Raw genomic sequence first — 14,825 nt, 5'->3', positions numbered from 1 at the left:
CATGACTGAAGTTTCAACAAGCAAGAGAATGACAGGAGAGGCTGTCATAAAGTTTAACATCAGTAACTTAGCGCGCACACAGCTGTATAGAAACTCTCTCGTGCTAGATAGCACACAGTAGAGTTATTGTAAGTGATTGTAAAAAGTCAGCACAACGAAAATAAACTACACCTAAACTCGGTTTATATCTGACCCAAATAGAGTGCAGTTCATAACTTCTTACCTGAAATTCAGTTCACCTCACGCTCCTGCCTTCGGTTTCCCTTATCCACGATTGAGCTCTGCGTTAGCCACCACCGGTGGATCGGCGGCCGCCTCGCCGCCTTGTATGTCTCTTTCCCCGTATGTCCTTTCTGTCAGGGCTAGCTGCCCTTTGTTGGAGCTCCGTGTTAGCCACCACCAAACAACTCAGTTATTTTTCCCACATCGACCAGCATCTGGACAACCACCTTTCACTGTTTATACCGTTACTAAAATGAATAAATAAATATCGGCCCATATAAACGAAAAATAAGTCCAGCTGAGAAACAGTCTCTTGGAGAGCGATCGGGTGGTGAAACAAGTGTCAGCCGCCTCACTGTAAGCCAAGCCCGGGTGCTTTTTAGCGAAGAGACGCTAGCCGCGCTAGCTAGCTAGCCGCGCTAGCAGCAATATCGTAAGAGCACTGTTGCTAATATGGGATGTTTTGACAAAACGGTTCTATCCTACTTTTCTAAATTATTGACTATTTCAATGGAGAACCTAAATGACATGGACCAGTGTTTGTTATTACATATCTCTATTTTGAATGTGACAAGTCTATCATTCCCTTGTTATTCATAGACATTAATAGAGGTTTTTTGGCTTTTTTTCCTCTATAAAAGTTAATTGACTTTTTACTGCTATGGTAAATAATAACATGTTCAGTCATGAGTGAAATCAAAGCTTTTCTTCACTTCACTAGCATTTAACATTCCCAACAATATAATGTGATACATTAATCGAAACACAGCTAATAAAACACAATTTTCTTAATGCAAACATCAGTAACTCAAAATTAGCAACCAAAGGGTTAAGTCTGCAGTTCACACTCATGTGAAGCTACAGCCTCCCCCTTTAGTCTCTGTCATCCTTCTGTTCCTGCAAAAACAAAACAAAGCGAGACAAAACATCCACCCTTCTTTTACAGGCTGGGTGAATTGTTTGTGGACATTTACTAATCCTAAAGTCAGTACCGTTTTTGTCTCAGTATCAAGTCAATTAAAACTTTTAGTCGTCAGTCCATCACAGTCCAGTCACATGCATACATTCACACACATTCATACCAGATATTGCTGATAATGGAGTCTCACGCGCAATCTATTCGAGCCTCCATCACCAGCAAGATGACATCATCATTTTAAAGGAAAACAGTTCCTTTGTTTTTTTTTACTGGATTGACTCGCTGCAATCCTTTTAGGCTCAGGACTTCTCATGTGATCAATGTCAATGTCAATCTCTCAGGCCTTGATTAAAGAGCTGATTTGTTAAATCAGGAACTCACAAAATACCAAAATATCACCACCGGTGGATCACTCCTCTCAGATGTTCTTATTTCAGTGCACTGTAACAAAAGCAAAAACAAACGTAACCAATAAAATACTCATATAAAAACAATTACTGGGGCCCGTTGCAAACATGTCCAAGCATAAAACCATCTTTCTCTCTCTTAGAGAAAGAAAACAATCCAAACCTCACTGATAAAATCAACCTAGTGTTAAGCAAAACCCAAAAATCAACCAAAGCTTCACCAGAAAGTTTTTCTCCCTCCCGGGACAATATTGTGTAGGAATACAGGTACCGTAACTCCTTTTTGCACTGACAAAAAAACATGTTGGACTTATTTGATTCAATAGTGGACACTGGTTGCACACAAATGTTTTGCTTTGGTAGAAACTTAAACAACTGAGTTAAATCAACACAACCTTTTCATATTCAGTAAAGCTGTGCATTTTGTGTTTATAAAACACGATTAAAACATGTTCAGATTGAGTAAGTTGAGCTCCTGGAATATTTTAATCCTTCACAATTCTGTCATTTTATTTCAACACTATTCATTAACTTTTATCCAAATACTACTTGGTCCCTTAAATACTACATGTTGTCTTCATATTGCATACGGTTCAACAAAGTCTAGATCCTGGTTACCATAAAAATTGAATGGGTCTACACCAACTAACATCCTCCTATCTTTATCCTGGTTGCAGGAGGGCTGGGAAATAACCCTTAAGTGGAGGCAGGGTACACCCTGGACAGCTCACCAGTCTATCACATAGAAACAAACAACCATTTACACGTATTCAATGGTTCTTACCTGACATTCAGTTCACCGGACACTCGTACCGACCGGTGTTGTACCAAAAAGTGATTGCCTGCCAAAAACTGATTTCCAATGTTTCCGTGTATTTTTTATGTGTAATATCTTTATGTAAGTTGGTAAATAGACTTCGGTGAACAGCGTTTACAAAGGGGTTATATATAGAATTTAAAAATTATCTGTTTTTTCAAGTATCTTTACAGCTCTGTGTTATTGTACTTACATTATAACCAATCCGGTCCTTTATCCTCGTTTAAAATATTTTTACAGAACTATTGTCATATTTGCTGCCATTTCTGCTGTCCTCTTGGCCGGCTTACTCTGACAAAATACATTTTTAATGTTAATGAGATTTTTTTAACTGCATAAATAAAGGTTATATAAAAGTCACTGCCAAAAACTGATTGCGGCTTCTACCTTGTTACACGAATGTTGTTTGTGGCTCAATATGACTTTATGTCATCCATGAGGGATGCATTTAACATATGTTTCACATATTATAGCCCAACAAGTTACTTATAGCAGTTTAAATACGAGCAATCAGTTTTTGGCAAATACCGGAAATCACTTTTTGGCAGACAATCACTTTTTGGCACAACACCGGCAGCGTGTGAGAGAGAGAGAGGGGGTGGGGGGGTGAAACGAGACAGAGAACCGCTCTCGGCGTAAGCCAGGCCCAGTCGCTCGGCGGCCGCCTCGCATCTCTCTTTCCCCCCCCCAATCTCCTTTCTGTCATACACCGGTGGCTAGCTCCCCTCTGTTGTAGCTCCGCGTTAGCCACCACCAAACAACTGAGTTATTTTTTCCACATCAAACAGCATCTTGACAATCCACCACCTTTCACTGTTTTTACCGTTACTAAAATGAATAAATGAATCACCAGCCCATATGAATGAAAAATAAGTCCAGCAGCCAACCAAGAGTAATCACGCAAGACTAGGGGGTGAAACAAGAGCGTGAGCCGACCTGGGTGTCAGCCAGCCCGGCCTGGGTGTCAGCCAAGCCGCGCTAGCCAGCTAGCCGGCTAGCTGCCATGCGGCGCTAGCAGTAACATCGTGAGAGAACTGTTGCTAATATGGGACTTCTTGATAAAACCAGCAGATATTTGAAGTTTACACAACTACATTCTCGCCTGAAAATATCTTAAAAGTTTATTTTGTGACCTAGAAACACGAATAAGAGGAATATAAAAACGAGGTGGCAGCCGCCATTGTTTCACTCGGTAGAGGCGTGCTATGAATTGTGGGATATGGAGTTTTCCACCAAGCATACACCCTTGTGGTTACCATAAGTATTCAGTGGTTCTTACCTCACATTCAGTTCACCGGACACTGTACCGGGGGCTTGTGAGAGAGAGAGAGAGAGGGGGGGGGGGGGGGGGGGGGGGGTGAAACGAGACAGAGAACAGCTTTCTGTGTAATAGTGATGGGATTTCCGGCTCTTTTTAGAGATCCGGCTCTTTCGGCTCGGCTCACTAAAAAGAGCCGGCTCTTTCGGCTCCGAACCGGCTCTTCAGGTTGTTTGGTTGCTTTAATTATTTAATCATTAACAATAATATAAAATTATGCAGAAAAGGAATTACTAATGTAAAAAAAGTGGTTTTATTTATATATGTTTATATATGGCCCCTAGAGACAAAACACGTACAAACTCCAAAACACATTTCTAGCATTTACTGAACTTCCAAAACAGAGCTACCCAGATCACTTAAATTACACAATTGAAAACATGTGTGTATTGCACAAGCACTCATATTTATTCAAATAATTTAAAAAAAAAAAATTAATTTACCTGTTACTACCACACACCAAATCCGGTTGTTGATACTTCCTGGCTTGTGTAGCCACTAGGTAACAAAAGCTCAACACTGCGCCCTAGAAACCTGGAGCACTTCTGTTGTCTTTTGTACGTGTTTTGGAGTTTGTACGTGCTTCTGAGTTTTTACGTGTTTTGGAGTTTGTACGTGCTTCTGTGTTTTTACGTGTTTTGGAGTTTGTACGTGCTTCTGAGTTTTTACGTGTTTTGGAGATTTTACGCGTTTTGGAGTTTGTACATGCTTAGGAGTTTGTACGTGCTTTGTCTCTAAGGTCCACCATAACTATACTTTATTTATTCACTCCACATAAAATGTAATAAATAAATCATATAATACAAAAAACAACTATTTACATTTTAAACTTTTAACTATTTAAATTTTCAGCTTTTTCCTTTTAAACAAATTTAACGTGAAACAACACAAAACACTGCAAACCACAACACAATTAAATATAAATTAAAATATTAAAACAAAAAGAAGATGCACATTCTCTGTCATATGGGCCTGCATGATTTCTGAATCCTTTATCATCTGCAACTGAAAATAGCGGATGATTACTATACCTTTCTAATGTGACGTTGTTGTCCCTCGCTCTCTTTCTCTCTGGCTCTGTTCCTGTGCTACTGCGAGTGTAACTAACGCCCCTCCCCCCTCTGCCCAGCGCAAAGTACCGCGCATGCGGAGTTTAGCGGAAAAAAGGGCGAGAGAGAGGGTGAGAGAAAGACAAAAAAAAAACCCTCACGGCTCCCAATAAGGAGCAGGCTTGCGTCGTTCACTTCAAAGACTCGGCTCTAAGAGCCATTTCGTTCGCGAACGACCCATCACTACTGTGTAAGCCAGGCCCAGTCGCTCGGTGGCCGCCTCGCATCTCTCTTTTTCCCCATCTCCTTTCTGTCATACACCGGTGGCTAGCTCCCCTCTGTTGTAGCTCCGCGTTAGCCACCACCAAACAACTGAGTTATTTTTTCCACATCGAACAGCATCTTGACAATCCACCACCTTTCACTGTTTTTACCGTTACTAAAATGAATAAATGAATCACCAGCCCATATAAATGAAAAATAAGTCCAGCAGCCAACCAAGAGTAATCACGAAAGACTAGGGGGTGAAACGAGAGCGTGAGCCGGCCTGGGTGTCAGCCAGCCCGGCCTGGGTGTCAGCCAGCCAGGCCTGGGTGTCAGCCAGCCCGGCCTGGGTGTCAGCCAGCCCGGCCTGGGTGTCAGCCAAGCTGCGCTAGCCAGCTAGCCGGCTAGCTGCCATGCGGCGCTAGCAGTAACATCGTAAGAGAACTGTTGCTAATATGGGACTTCTTGATAAGTCCCATATTAGCAACGGACTTATTAGCAATAAGTCCGTGAGCTAGCATGACGGAGTTTCTATACAGCTGTTCAGTTGCTATGATGTTACTGATAGTGAACTTTATTTTATTCATAAGGTTAGTTAGTAGAGTTGCCAACGGCTCCTTAAAAATGGAATGGTCCCTCATTCAGAGAAAATATTATGCGTTTTGTATTGAGCTGAGAAGAGACACAGTTTGTCCCGTACTTTAGCTAGAATGGAAAAAGACACAAATCTGGATTTATTCTGTCTTTACGCTGCACAGCTGCCTCTTCTCTCATCACCCCCTTCCTCTTCTGTTGCTACTTCAATCATGAAACTGATCAATGATCAGCTGATCGGCTTTGCGCCAGAAACAGGAAACCAGCAGATGTCCGCTAAACAACAGCAACACGTTTAAGCTTGATCAGCTGTTGTTAGAATTTATTTAATATTAATTTCTAGTATCAGCAGATGTTTGCTGGAGCCACAGCTGTAAAAGCTGCTGGTCATGATATCGGTTTGGTTATCTGGTGAGAGGGAAACATGAAGATGAAACCAGGAGATGTCCTTACTGAATCATCAGAGCTTCAACTCATTCATGTCACCTAAAAGGTAAACTTGTTTCTCCATCACCAGTTCAGCTCTGATGATTCAGTAAGGACATCTCCTGGTTTGGACCAGCCGTTTTTACAGCTGTGGCTCCAGCAAACATCAGCTGATACTAGAAATTAAAATCAAATGAATTCTAACAACAGCTGATCAAGCTTAAACATGCTGCTGTTGTTTAGCGCAATAAACAAACAAGAGAGAAAAGCTGATCATTGATCAATTTCATGATTGAAGTTGCAGCAGGCGAGAGAATGACAGGGGAGGCTGTCATAAAGTTCAACATCAGTAACTTGCACACAGCTGTATAGAAACTCTGTCGTGCTAGATAGCACGCAGTACGAGTTATTGTAAGTGATTGAAAAAACTCAGCACAACGAAAATAAACTACACCTAAACTCGGTTTATATCTGACCCAAATAGAGTGCAGTTCATAACTTCTTACCTGAAATTTAGTTCACCTCACGCTCCGACCGGCAGCCGCCTGCTTCTCCTGCCTTAGGTTTCCCTGATCCATGATTGAGCTCCGCGTTAGCCACCACCGGTTGATTGGCGGCCGCCTCGCCGCCTCGTATGTCTCTTTCCCCGCATGCCCTTTCTGTCATACACCGGTGGCTAGCTGCCTTCTGTGGTAGCTCCTCGTTAGACACCACCAAACAACTGTTATTTTTTCCACATCGACCAGCATCTGGACAACCACCTTTCACTGTTTATACCGTTACTAAAATGAATAAATGAATCATCGGCCCATATAAACGAAAAATAAGTCCAGCTGAGACACAGACTATTTATGAGCGATCAGGGGGTGAAACGAGTGTAAGCCGCCTCACTGAAAGCCAAGCCCGGGTTCTTTTGAGCAAAGCGGCGCTAGCCGGCTAGCCGCGCTAGCTAGCTAGCCGACTAGCCCCGCTAGTTAGCTAGCCGACTAGCTGCGCTAGCTGGCTAGCAGCAACATCGTGAGAAAACTGTTGCTAATATGGGATTTCTTGATAAAACGAGCAGATATTTGAAGTTTACACACCTACATTCTCGCCTGAAAATATCTTAAAAGTTTATTTTGTGACCTAGAAACACGAATAAGAGGAATATAAAAACGAGGTGGCAGCCGCCATTGTTTCACTCGGTAGAGGCGTGCTATGAATTGTGGGATATGGAGTTTTCCACCAAGCATACACCCTTCCGCTTACCGCAATAAGTGTGCCTCTTGGCATAGGCACACTTAATAAATCCGACGAATAGTAATAAGTGTCCTATTTGACATATTATATCTCAAACAGTCCCTTAGAACTGCTGAAAAACTTTTAAAATAACATTAGTACCGCTAATATGTCATTTTCTGTTAGGATGCCTGGGTCGTTGACCCAGGGTTTTTGAGTTTATTGTTATTTATAATTTATAGTCTTTGGTTTCTTTGTTAGAGTTCTGTCTTTTGGTTTATGTCTCTGTGTTATCCTTAGTTGCTGTCTCCCCTGTCGGCTATATCCCCGTGTCCAGTCAGTGTCTGTGTCTGCCCTGGTCCCACGTCTCCCTCTGTAGTGCCTGTCTGTTGCTATGTCCCAATTCAGGGTATGCACGCTTGAAGTACGCACACTACGCGTACTACGGACGGTGCGTACTATAAGTACGGGAAGTGCGGAAGTGAGAGGCTTGTGAAATGGGACAGTATATGCTTCGTTGCGCTGTTCAGGTTGCCTAGCAACCATGATACTAACCGCGAGACACGTTACATACAGCTTTGTTTGACAGAAATGAAGGAGAAAATTGTTTTGTTGGCCATTCATTTTTGTTCTGACATCACTTTGATTAGTTGAGTATCTGAGGCTGAGACCACAGGACTGTAAAACATGATTCAAGGGCTTCATTTCTGTACTGAACAGTCATTTAAGATTAGCTAGTAAATAATAATTAGTTAATGTTGTTCATGAGACTAAAGTCATCTCACTATGGTAATGTAAATATAATATGGCCAATATTATAGTATTGTCAGATTATTATGATATATATATATATATATATATATATATATATATATATATATATATATATTCTATATCACTGACTTTCAGCTTGTTGTGTTTGTGGATATATGACTGACTTTAATTATCCAAAAAAAAATCACATTCTCTGTAAGATTAAGGTCGACTATATGTGTATTTAGAAGTAGAGGCTTTAAAACCAAGTTAATGCTGAAAGTACAAACATCACTAGTGTCACATAACTTTGCCGACATGTGGCCAACAGTAATGTTTTAATGTTCTTCGTTATTAAACATTCGCACATGAATAAGTGACGTCATATTCAGTACTTACTTTTGACAGTTCACTTTTCGGCCGCTCCCTTCTGCCGTATTTTGCGGCAAAATTATCCACACCCACCGCCGCGCTATGAATTGTGGGATATATGGGACTACGAAGAGTGCACCGGACCACGCTTGATATTTGGGGAAATCGACGGCGCATTTGGAGTATGCATTTCAAGTACACTTCAAATTGGGACAGCCGTCGTCGCGTGGCGGTGACGTAACCGCACTTAAAATGCGTACTTCAAGCGTGCAGACCCTGAAATGGGACACAGCGTCAGTCTGTAAGTTCAGTCTGTGTTATGTTTCCTGTTTTACTTTGAAAGTCCGTGTCTCATGTATATGCGTCTGGTTTTGCTTCCTTTGTCTGGTTAGGCCTAATTTGCCCCAGCTGTGTTTCCCTCCTGTTACCCATTCCCTGATTGCTCCCCCTGTGTATTTAAGCCCTGTGTTTCTCTGTGTCGTGGTCTACCCTCATTTATGCTGTGTGTGCGCGCCGGCTGCCTGCTCATGTAAGTTTATTTGGATTTTTGTTACGTTTTGCCAGCAATAAAAGCTGAGTTAAAATACACCTTTGCCTCCGAGCGTCTGCACTTTGGGTCCTCCTTACCACCACTCCTGCCTGCACACAGCCCTAACCTGACATTTTCAACCTGCCAAAAAGTGATTATGGCCAATAACTTGTCACTGAAACAATATTTCTGCATCAAACTTGTTGGGTATCATCCAAAAGGATCATATGTGGCACATCATATCCCAAACAGTCTCTTGGAAATCCTGAATAACCTTTAAGGGAACAATAGAACTGATAATATGCAATTTCCAACCTGCCAAAAAGTGATTGCCGCCTATATCTTGTCACTGAAACAATATTTCTGCTTCAAACTTGCTGGAAGTCATTCAGAAGGGTCATATGTGACATATTATATCTCCATCAGTCCCTTAGAACTGCTGAATAATCTTTAGGGAACAATAAAACTGATGGTATGCAATTTTCAACCTGCCAAAAAGTGATTGCTGAGGACATTTTGCCAAAGTAGGATGGTTTGTCAGAACACCGGCCAAGATGGCAGCACGCTAGGTCGCAGCAGCCACAGCGGGCACAGCGGGTCCAAAACCATGGTGCAATTTCATTTTTAACTAAAGTTCTATTCGAGTTCTGGTCTATTAAACAGCTGTAATGTGCGTCGGAACAACAGTTAAACACATCTACAATCGTCAACAACTTCTGGATTTAGAAAAATACCACCAAAGTCAGCCAGATGGAGACACACTGGAGAAACTGCGCCGCTGCGACATTCTGCAAGCTCCGAACAGACGGGCTACGGAGCCACAACATCTCTGCATCCGCCCGGAAGTACATCAAAAACGGTGTGCGAGGAAGCAGAAGCGCAGTAAGCGAGCCGGTATCCATGCTAGGCTAAAAGCCAACAGTAGCCGACCGGCACTCCCATCACTTCTGCTCTCCAACTTGTGATGGGTCGATCGCGAACAAAATGGCTCTTAGAGCCGGATCTTTGACGTGAAGCCGGCTCCTTTTCGCAAGCCGTTTTTTTTTTCTCTCACCCTCTCTCTCTCGCACTTTTTTTCCCCCTTCACTCAGCCAGCCTTGTGCTTTAAGCTGGGAAGAGGGGGGAGGGGCGGTAGTTACACTCAGTAGCACAGAAACAGAGCAGGAGGAAGAGAGAGAAAAAGAGCCACAGGGACAACAACGTCACATTAGAAAGGTATAGTAATCATCCACAACTATTTTCAGTTGCAGATGATAAAAGATTCAGAAAGTTTATTCATGCAGGCCCATATGACAGAGAATATGCATGCTCTTTTTGTTTTTATATTATAATTTATATTTAATTGTGTTGTCGTTTGCAGTGTTTCGTGTTGTTTCACTTTAAATTTGTAAAAGGAAAAAGCTGAAAATTTAAATAGTTAAAAGTTGAAATGTGAATAGTTGATTTTTGTATTATATGATTTATTTATTACATTTTATGTGGAGTGAATAAATAAAAGTATATTTACGGTGGCCCCTAGAGACAAAGCACGTACAAACTTCAAAACACGTACGAACCCTGAAGCACATACAAACTCCAAAACATGTACAGACTCCAAAACACATAAAAAAAACACGTAAAAACACGTACAAACTCCAAAACACGTAAAAACACGTACAAACTCCGAAGCACATAAAAACTCCAAAACACGTACAAAAGAAAACAGAAGTGCTCCAGGATGCTAGGGGCAGTGTTGAGCTTTTGTTACCTAGTGGCTACACAAGCCAGCAAGTACCAACGACCGGATTTGGTGTGTGGTAATAACAGGTAAATGAACATATTTTTTTTTATTATTATTTGACTATATATGAATGCTTGTGTATAAATACACAAACAATACACATATGCTTTCAATTGTGTAATTTAAGTGATCGAGGTAGCTCTGTTTTGGAAGTTCAGTTCATGCTAGAAATGTGTTTTGGAGTTTGAACGTGTTTTGTCTCTAGGGGCCACTGCATATATTTATATATAAACATATATAAATAAAACCCCTTTTTTTTACATTAGTAATTCCTTTTGTGCATAATTTTATATTATTGTTAATAATAAATTAATTAAAGCAACAAAACAACCTGAAGAGCCGGTTCGGAGCCGAAAGAGCCGTTCTCTAAAAGGAGCCGGAAATCCCATGACTATCTCCAACGTGCGCTCCATAGAAAACAAACTGGACTATTTGAGACTGCTGCTAAACACCCGGAAAGAAATAAGACACTGCTGTGTTCTTATTTTTACTGAAACATGGCTACACGGAGGCATCGCAGACCACGCTATCCAGCGCAGGCAGAGACCCCCTATCATCGGGTAAGACACGCGGCGGTGGACTGTGGGTTTACATCAATAACAGCTGGTGTAAGAATGCAACTGTATCTGTGCACTGTTCAGAACTTGTGGAGGTCTTGGCAGTCAGATGCAGGCCGTTTCACATCCCAAGAGAGTTTGCTGTAATGATCAGAATTGCTTACATCCCACCTAGTGCTAGCACTAATGCTAAAGGTAGTGGAGCACTCAGTGAACTCTACAGGATTATCAGTGATCTGCAAACAGCCCACCCTGATGGCTTCTTCATTGTCGCTGGGGATTTTAACAATGCCACACTTAAATCAGTTCTATCCAAATTTCACCAGAACATTAACTTTGCAACAAGAGGGGACAATATGTTGGACCTTGTTTGCACAAACATCCAGCATGCATACAAGGCTTCACCCCTCCCCCACATCAGACCACATCTCCATACTTCTCACCCCAGTCTACAGACCCATCAACAAACGGGTCAGCCCAACCTTCAGAGAGGTGAGAACATGGCCAGAGGGGGCCATACTTGTTTTGCAAGACTGCTTTGAATGCACAGACTGGGATATGTTTAGAGAAGCTGCTACATACTCAGACACCGTGGACCTGGAGGAGTACACAACCTCAGTGACCAGCTACATCAGCAAATGCATTGAGGATGTCACTGTCTCCAAAACCGTCATCACCTATGCAAGCCATAAAGCCTGGTTCTCTGCAAAGCTACGCAATCTGATGAAAATCAGAGACTCTGCCTTTAAGTCCAAAAATAGAGAAGCTTACACTACAGCCAGAGCAGACCTATCACGGGCCATCAAAGAGGCAAAGCGGCAGTATGCAGATAAGATCAACACACATTTCACCAGTACAAAGAACACTCGGCGCATGTGGCAGGGCATCCAAACAATCACGGGCTACAAGCCAACACCTCCAGCATGCAGCAGTGATCCCTCTCTGCCAGACCAACTAAATGACTTCTTTTTGAGACAGAGAACAAAGAGCCAGCAAGGAAGATGCTCTCCTCCCCCAATGACCAAGTACTCTGTCTGTCCACAGCAGATGTCAGGATGACACTTCGCAGAGTAAACCCAGGAAAGGCTGCAGGACCTGACAACATACCTGGCCGGGTGCTTCGGGAGTGTGCTGACCAGCTCGCAGGCATCCTCACGGACATCCTAAACACATCACTGAGCTCAGCTGTGGTACCTGCATGCCTCAAAACCACAAAAATCATCCCAGTGCCAAAGAAGTCCACTGTGTCCTGCCTCAATGACTACCGGCCAGTGGTACTTACGCCCATCATCACTAAGTGCTTTGAGAGGCTGGTATTCAGGCACATGAAAACTCAGCTTCCACTGAATCTGGACCTGCTACATTTTGCTTATTGCCAAAACCGCTCTACAGATTATGCCATCTCATCTGCTCTTCACCTTTCTCTCTCCCATCTCGACAAAAAAGACACTTATGTCAGAATGCTATTTATTGACTTCAGCTCAGCATTCAACACAGTCATTCCCCAGGAGCTGGTAAAGAAGTTGGACTCACTAGGAATAAACACCTCCCTCTGCAATTGGATCTTGGACTTCCTAACTGACAGGCCCCAGTCTGTCTTCATAGGAAATAAAACCTCCAAAGTCGTCAGACTGAGCACAGGATTGCCGCAGGGCTGTGTGCTTAGCCCACTGCTGTTCACCCTGCTAACACATGACTGTACTGCACAGTACAGCTCAAACCACATCATCAAGTTTGCATGACCATCAAGATGGTCAACAGTGTGAAGTTCCTGGGTGTGCACATATCAGCTGACCTCTCCTGGAACCTGAACACCATCACCATCATGAAGAAAGCCCAACAACTTCTTCACTTTCTTAGGAAACTGAAGAAGGCCAGTCTCCCTCCTCCTATCCTCACATCATTTTACTGGGGAACCATTGAAAGCGTCCTCTGCTGCTACATCATTATCTGGTACAGGAACTGGACCCTCGCTGAAAAGAAGTTTCTGCAGCGGATAGTGAGGACAGCAGAGAGGATCATTGGAAGCCCTCTCACATTCATCTCCCAACTCTATGACAGACACATCATTCGACGTGCGAACAGTATAGTGAAGGAAACTTTCCACCCCTCACATGCACTGTTCTCCCTCCTTCCATCTGGCAGACGGTTTCGCAGCATTAAAACCGTAACGACCAGAAACTGCAAGAGCTTCTTCCCCCAACCAGTCAGAGCCCTCAACTCACTACCACAAAAGGACAGATATAAACATACACCTCTACAAACACCTTACAATAATCATCAAAAGACACAAAAACTACCACAAATCCACTACAAACTGGACCTGGGAACAATATGCTTATTTGCACACTTAGTCACATAGTTCTGAACACACACCTAAATTATATTATATTTGCACATTTTGCATTTTGCACATGTCTTTGTCATGTCTTGTCAATAATATCCTGACAATAACTTGAAACTGGTATTCAATACCTACTGCACATTCCACTTTGTAGTGTCTCTGTCCTGTTTTTGTTAATTGTACCGTTAATATTGCATAGTTACCATTATAGTATTGTACAGAATTGTATAGTTAGTAAGTAGTACCTTTTTATCCCTTAATTTTTACCAAAACTTAGCAGGTTATTTATTTGTAATTCCTAGTTTTATATCTCTTGGAGATATATCCTTTATATATTAATAAATGCACCGTGGGGGGCTTAGGGTGCAACAGCATGTCGGTACACTGTATACTGTGTATACTACTGTATTGACAATAAAGCTCTTGAATCTGAATCTGAAGCTAAAGTCAAACTTAACGTTAAGGCGGCGAGATGCGATTGCGGTTGCCGCTCAGGTGCGTCCACCTCCCCTGCAGCAGCGCTGCAGACCACGCCCCGCCACACACATTAACCAGGTAAAATACGTATTTAGGCAGAATTTTGCAAATATATATTTTTCATTTTTTAGCAGCATAGTGCTTTTTTTTTCAATTATTTTTTAAAAGTCAGGTCAAGGCTCCAAAAGCCCAAAGGTAATATAAGGGTGGCTCACAACAGTTTTTCTTTGCTGGATCATTTTAGTTCAGCGTCTTTCCTTTTGTTATATTTCTTTAAGAGTTCAAAATGTGTTAATTACATAAATAAAATGTAATTTTCTCTGTAGCACTTCATGGATTTCATAAGCAACACACCTTAGTTGTTCACACAAAGCATAAAGGTAAAAAAAACCCCAACAATATATACAGTGTTATCTTCATTTTAGATGTCAAAAAGTATTTGCGGCTCCCAGTGTTTTCTTTTGCGTGGAAACTGGGTCCAGATGGCTCTTTGGGTCTTAAAGGTTGCTGACCCCTGATCTAGGGGGGTCTAGATGTAGGCCTGAAGTGCACTGCAACTCCCACACAGAGTCTTTTATTTCACTGGTATGCCCATAAATTTCTGTGTCTTTGGAAAGCGGAGTTGAACATATTCACGTGTAACGTTATTGGAAATTATCGGATTATGAGTAAATCAAAAATAACTACAAGAGCAACACACAGAGGAAAAAAGCTTATGGTAGGAATTAAATCTAGGTCAGCTGTTAACAAATTACTTATTACTTACAAATTACCAAATT

The sequence above is a fragment of the Neolamprologus multifasciatus genome, chromosome 8, assembly GCF_963576455.1.
Source record: "Neolamprologus multifasciatus chromosome 8, fNeoMul1.2, whole genome shotgun sequence".
NCBI lineage: Eukaryota > Metazoa > Chordata > Actinopteri > Cichliformes > Cichlidae > Neolamprologus > Neolamprologus multifasciatus.
The sequence above is the reverse complement of the archived record's forward strand: the minus strand, read 5'-3'. Positions refer to the sequence as shown.